The sequence below is a fragment of the Drosophila grimshawi genome, unplaced genomic scaffold (genome assembly GCF_018153295.1).
Source record: "Drosophila grimshawi isolate 15287-2541.00 unplaced genomic scaffold, ASM1815329v1 contig_311, whole genome shotgun sequence".
In the NCBI taxonomy this organism is placed as follows: Eukaryota; Metazoa; Arthropoda; class Insecta; order Diptera; family Drosophilidae; genus Drosophila; species Drosophila grimshawi.
This window is the reverse complement of record NW_025063098.1, coordinates 11,347,578-11,355,094: the sequence shown is the minus strand read 5'-3', so window position 1 is coordinate 11,355,094 and position 7,517 is coordinate 11,347,578.

Sequence of the window (7,517 nt, the reverse complement as noted above, 5' to 3'; positions counted from 1 at the left end):
TTCGCTGCGGCCATTGTTTTATGAATGGATGTATGTATATGTACATATTGTACATAAGTAGTGTTTGTAACCCTCGACTCTCCATTTATTTCAGCTCAGCCTCTTTGCTGCTGTGCAGCGCCGCTTTCAATGGACTCTCATGTCTTAATTATGTCAGAAGGCAATCGAGTGTTAATAATCGCATATTTATAATCGTATTAGTCGTTGTCGCTGCATGTGCTGCTTGCCACCGGTCGCCTGTGACAAACAAACAATAATCTATCAGAGCGAGAGAGAGAGAGACAGACAGAGGGAGTGTAAATGGAAGAGATGTATAGATTGAGTAAATTTGTTCAATGGTTCGCTCATAATGAAAACTACACCACGATTTTTTATGCCATTCAATGGCACTTCAAAGACAATTCATAATGAATACGCTGCTGGCTTTTGTCTGCTCATCTTTATTACACTGACTGAAGCCTATCGAGAATCGCTTGACATTTAATATAATACTTTGAAATCGATTTTGGCTTGGGTCATAATTTTAATTTGTGCAGCCCAAAGCAGCAGATGCTGAACATATTGAAGCAGTTTGATATACACATTCCAATAAAAAGCCAAGGTATCCGACAACTTTGTCAGAATTTATGTTAAATTATTATTTTCAACAAGTCATACAATATATTTGATCGAACATACTTACATATTGGCTTAAAACATGAATGAATAATTCTTGTTCAGAGTTATATAAATTTATTATATAATATTTGGACTGACATATGCATTATATAGTTATACGTTCAAGCTGTTTCAAACTTATTGAAAAATATACTAGTCTAGACTCAGATTGTCCATTCCAAATCTATTAAGGATATATTTCTGCATACTTTAAGGGTTCGAGAATGTCCACTTCAATGCATACTTATTTTAAATAATAGTGTACAGAGTATTTTAAATTAAACAATTTATAGATTGTTGGAATTAATTCCAAAAACCTGTCTTAACAATAGTAAACATTATTCTTGTTCTATCTTGTTCTATTGTATTCTTGGAATATGGCTGTATCATACTTGTTTGTGCACACAAATCGATTTCTAAACACTTTCCTTTGGCACATGTAACACATGTAACACGTGCAGTTGACATCCTTTGACTACAAGATGCCTTGCTGTTATCATAAATATAAAATGAAGAAGTGCGATAAATTATTTTTTTAAGAAAATGGAAATCCAGGAAATTATTTGACACCGAACAGTAGCGGCAAACAACTTTCATCTGTTATCCTTTTAATTTTTTTCTTCGTTTCGGGTATTGCAAAGCGATTCCAAATTTATAGGCAATCATATTTACAGCGAGCTAAACGTTGGATATGCTTTCTGGCTCATCGGGCAGCATTTCATAAACAGCAATTGGTTTTCCCTATTTAGGACACGGCGAGTCCTTCAGACTGCTGTCATTTAATTGTCCTCCTCGAATGCAGCATTGCTGGAATCGAATGCGCGCATGTGAAAGCCAAATCACGCGCTAACAATTGAAAGGATTCATTAATAAAATGTTTAATAGCATACATATATCCGTATCTCTGGTTTTGGGTAGCTGCAGCCGCCGCATGTCCTTTTGTACAGCTCCCGTTCCCAATCTCGTTCAGGCACCCTAGAAGCGAGGAGCGGCATAAATGTTTTACGCTTCGTTGCATTGAAATTCATTTGAAAACGATTTTTCTTTCAAGCCACTTACACAAAGACACAACACACACACACACTCACACTCAAATAGTGAACAGTGAAGTGAAGTTAATTTATTAGACATTTTGTTCGCATTAAATGCCAGAAGGACATCATCATCATCAGCCCAGTGAGGAGCATCAGCGTCAGCCTGCGCCGAGTCTATTAAATGTGTGTTCTGTCCATTGTCTGGCTCTCGAGTACCACAGGACCTGGACGCGGCTCATGAAGTGGTTGTTATTTGTTTGTCTGACTCTAACAGGATCAATGTATTGCAGGATCACTGCGGCAGTATCGCATCTACATTTTTTTGTATTCCCTTTGCCGCCATGCATCTTTGTCGCCTTTAATTTCTCGTTAATTGTGAAAATATTTATACTCATTTGTGCATTTTTCACCTTTTGCCTTGTCCCTTGTTACTTGTCCTCGTTCAACCCCTGCGTCCTTCTGCCTGGCTAATTTAGCGTTGGGGGTTGCCCAGGACCTGGGTCGCATTGGTTTGACTTGATTGCCCAAAACAATTCCAACATAAAAGTCATTAGGGGTTACTAAAGTGGCGATGAATTTTCAAATTTTTACTTGATTTATAATAGAATCTTTCCATCTATCTCTGTCACACTCACAGTGCCTGCCTACAGAGAGTCTGTAATGAATTTCATTTAAATTAACATTGAAATTTATTGAGCATTTCAGCTGTGGGCAGTTGGTTGGGCTGGGTCCTTGACTTTGCATATTTTGCCAATGGCCAGCAGTTCGTCTGTTGTATCTTAAAGATCGTCTAGCTGAGATAAGTTCCGGAGTCTGGGCCCAGGCTCTAATTAAAGTGCTGCTGGTTGGCCAAAAACTAAGTGAGAATTATTGAAAATAAATGAAATAATAATCAAGCAATTACAAAGTATTGTAGAACGTTTTGAAATAATCTGCTATGCGTGGGAATAGAATAAGATGGAACACTTATGATGGCTGTTATCTATTGAAAATAACTCTACTTGGCTACAAAAATATTACAATCAAGAGATTGTGTGTGCACAACGGAGTTTTTACTATAAGTGCTGCTGAAAGATTAGGATACTTAGTAGTTAGATAAGAAAAGTTTATAATAAGCTCGCAGGGCAAGGGAAATAATACAATCTCATTTTAATACGTATCTTAATGATTACTGCACTCAATATTTTAATTTTTATTTAATTTTTAATGTTAAAAAGTTCACAATTCTTACAAAAGGTTTACAAATATAAAAATGTAAAATTGAACTTACAAATTGAAGTACAAAGAGTTCAAAATGGAGTAGTACAATTGAAAATTAGAAAATATTAGGCATATTATAAATCTTTTGGTATTAAAATGGAAAACGGTATAACATATTTTGTCAGGATCAGAAGATCAGAAGAAACCCAATAAGACTACAACATTTAAAACGTTGGGCAAAGAGTAAAAAGAGTAAGAAATGAGATGGAAAACAAAATTTGATTAGAGAAAGAAAACAAACATCATATTTTGAAAAACTTGTAGTGAATTGAAACTGCCATAGCTTCTGATAATTATTTTGAATTGAATAACCTTGCTGATTTTTAATTTCTCTTTTTAGCAAACCCGATTGGAAGACAATCTAATAATTGTTGTAGTTCAGTTAGTAAAATTGAGAAGTTGGCTTCTTCTTCAAGGGACTTGGTGTCCTCATTGGGTTGATGTTGACACGCCTGGCATGCGATGATTTATTGACGCGGTCAAAACATGTGTTGGAAGTGACAGCTTCTTGCGGCATCTGTAACGCCGCCGACGCCTCTGCTGCCGCCCCCGCACCCGTCTGGCTGAGCACGACCTGGAAACGCCGCGTGTGGTTGTCGCTGTGGCTGTTTGAATGTTTGGTGTGTTTCTCGGGAATTGTGTTGTTGCGGTTGCGCCCAACTTGTCTGCCGCTAACGATCCTTGCAGCGGCAATCAGTCTGACAACGATCCTGGCGAAGTCTCAAAGGCCGACAGACTCGTTTCGGTCTGCTCTCGTATTTCCGCCCTCGTGTGGGAATTTCCGCGCTGTAATTGGAGCAGGTTTGTCTACATTAAGCGCCGCAACGACAATCTATAATTATCAATTCTGTTCAAACAATTAATAAACATTTAAGAAATTTACAATTCGTTGCACCGGCTCCAGCGGAAACAGCTGCAAATGGCGGTTACCTCTGAAGATCACTTAAAATGCATTAGCAAGCTAGATTTAAAATTGTTTTCCCCTAGTTTACACTTATCAAATTAAAAGAAATGAAATCTGTAGAATATTTGTGTATGCCAAATATTTCACACCATGGCAAATGTTTTGCATAGTTTTTTGTAGCACTTTTGCTAGGCCAACTGAGATTTTAATCGCTGGACGTCAGCTGCCCGCTGCGATGCTCGTTGCTCGATGCTCGATGCGGCTCGGCACGCACAGTTGGCTGGGAACAATGGCAAAACGGCATTTGAATGTCAAACTGCGGCAACGGCTCAACGGGCATGTCAGGCGGCCATTTTGCGTTGAAAGGATAACAATACACGTTATAATGGCAGTAATATCCCCCAATCTGCTTAGCCCGCTTCACTGGCATCGTGTATGTGTGTGCTGTGTATGTTAATAATGGCACCGCTTTTGGCAATTGACCAGCATGAATGTGCCCAGTCGAGTTGATACCCCTGCTCCCCTCTACGATCTGTCAGCATAATGCCTGTATAATGAGACAGAGGCGGCCATTAATGCAATTGCCATTGCCATTGCCATTTGCATGCTATTTTGCCAAACAGCCATTTGCTCGCAAACTCAAACGCACACAGCAATAACAATAAATTTGATGACAATTGCATTTCATTACATTTCATGCCTTATGTGTCACTAAGTTGATTAAACTGCGCCTCTTCCATGCAGCAAAATGGCGACAAATTCTTGATTGTTTGAGATCTGCATAGAAAGCTTTGAAGTTTGGTCCTTCACGCAAACAAGCAAACGTGCTCAACACTGTTAACAAAGATATGAGATAATACCAAAGGTCTATTTTTTGTGTATTCCAAAACCATTTAAAATGGGTGTCATGAAGTTTGGTAAATGTATGTTGCATGCTAACTCGACTGATTAACTCGGAAAATTAAATTTCACCACTTAAAACTTTGTGCAAAAAGATTACCCCAAGCATATTTCTTCGAGCAAAAAGAGAATGAAGATTTATTAATTTATTTAGCTTTTATGAGTATTAATATAGTAGCACAAATGGTGTATTACAGTAAACTAAATGATCAGCAGCTAAGTGGATCTGCCATTTTAAAAGACAATGCAAAATAGAGAAATTAAATTAAAAAATCAAATTTATGGTTTTCAGATCTTTAAATACAAATTAATATTAATTTGCGGCAAATTAGAAATATATAAAAGCGATATTTTCCTTTGATTTTGGCATTCAAGTAATAAAAAACCGAAGTTTATAGATTACTATGGTGCTCACAACGAATTTTAGTTTCTTTGGAAACTATTTGACACAAACCCATTAGGCATTTGTTTGAGACCTTGCCAGTGGCGTGAAAAATATGAGCCATATTAATGAGACGTGTGAGAAAGGATAACACCCACGAGCAAGATCGAGTTGCTACTGCTCCCGACTGTAATGCGATACACAAAGAAAGCGACGCGTCGCGGAATGTGCGACAAGTGTCCACCTCTGGCGCCAGTTCTGGGCACGCTTCAAGGAGAAAGTAGGTGCTGGTGTTGTCTGGGTGCCTAGACTGTGTGTTGGAGTGTTTGCAGCGCAGCATAATATTTACAACCTTTCGAGCCTTTCTCCATCTTTGTCTAATCGCATTAACTACCGTTTAATGTCTGGCCAGCCAAACTGCCACGCCCACCAGTGTCTAAAGGCAAGCTGCAAATGGGACGCTATAAGTATGCACACACAGAGGAAAACCAAACCCTTCTTAAAGTTTCGAGAACAGTTCACTCTAGAATTAAGTATGAGATTTTTATATTTGAAAAGTCAATCCGTAAATAATTTAGATTAAAAGTTATTGAATCGCGTATAAAATACTCTTTATAAGTTTTTGTATACATAAATTATGTGTTAAGCATTATGGAACTCCAATTCATTACTATTTTTATGTATTAATTGTAATAATAGAATTGACTAATTAAAATAATTATTAATTCTTTTATTAATTATTAAGTTTATTTGAAATATTTAGGAACATTTCAAAATCAGAGGACAACAAAAACGTTATCCGAATTACAATTTGATTCCAGGAATAGCATTTTCGAACTATTCCTGAATTTTGAAGCTTGATTATCTATTTTTTGGCTGAGTGTATTTTTGTCAGGTTTGGGTACTCACATTTGCACTGCTTGACTGAATTCAATATTAATTGATAATTACTGTGTGGGGCAACCGAGCGACTTTTGAGCTAGGGCCAATAATTCACGAAATTAGACAGGCAATTTCAATTTTCCAATGGCAACTGGGGAATAATACGAATAATAGCTGAGAGAGAAGCAAACAGAAAAGTTATCAACGCTAATTGTCAGCCCCAAGTCCATAAATCTTGCCACAGCTATAGCGATAGTTTGGGCGCGACTTGGGATGCTATGCGAGGGGGTAAGGGGTTATCTCCTCCACATAATTATGTGTGCGATTGTGTGAGTGTGTGTGTGTATGAGTGTGTGTGAGGGTGAGTGTGCGAGAGAGTGTGGGCCGATAAGCAACTGCCGTTGGGGCTAGTCAAGCGTTATGCCGCCTGATTAGAATGGGCAAGGGGTAGGGCACACTCACATACACACTCACACACTCACACACACACACACTCAACGACAGCCTCAATTACACAGCATAGTTCGCTGTTGATAAGACTGCACGCTGTCAGCAGCGTTATCCTTCCATGGCCAATTACAAGCGCAATGTTTTAATTTGAGCTGATAATGTGGTCCCGACGGTCCCGTATCGCCGATGCCCCGTAATTTTTCCGAGTTTATTGAATTTGGGGTTCGGGGTTTATTGAACTTGCCACAAAATCTTCGAGAAACAAATCAGTTTTGATAAGCAAACCAAACTACAGATCTTTGCCAGTGCTTGGTTTCTGGTTTCAGATTGCTGTTGTTGTTGATGTTGATTTTGCTGTTGCTGTTGCTGTTGCATTTACGTATTGTTGCTGTAGCGCCTCTGCCGGTTGCAACACAATGTACTGGCATTGTCTTCTTGTGCACCTTTTGGCCGCGGGTCGCCATCTGACGTCAACGGTCTTTTACACGCTTTCAAAATGTAAAAACTGTAGCAGTCAGCCGCGTCTTGGCCATTGTCTTAGTTCGGGCCTGCATCCTGGGCCGGGACCCTGGGCCACTCCATTGTTTCAATCAGTGGCCGGGCATTGTTGCCAGCGGCTTTTGCAAAACACACACACACACACAAATTTTACACCTCTTTTGTCTAACTGTGTGTATGTGAGTGTGTATTTGTGATTTTGCGCTAGCAATTGTGTTTTAAAGAGGTTCAAGTGAAGCGCATCTAATTGCCAGCGTGCTGGTTAAAGCCAAGTGCCAAGTGCCAAGTACCAAAGTGTTTTCCGAAACTGTTTTAACGCCCCATGCATACAAAGAGAGAGAGAGAGAGAGAGAGAGAGAGAGAGAGAGATCGATAGAGAGCGAGAGAGAGCGAGAGAGACAGTGAGAGAAAGAGACTGGCTGAATTTTTCCCGGAAATCAAAAAAGGTGCGCTACAGTTCGGACTCGTTGATATATGAAGCGTGTCAACTGCATCTTTAGTGGTTTTTAATTTGAAAATTGTTTTGGTCACTCCCAAAAAGATGTGCGAT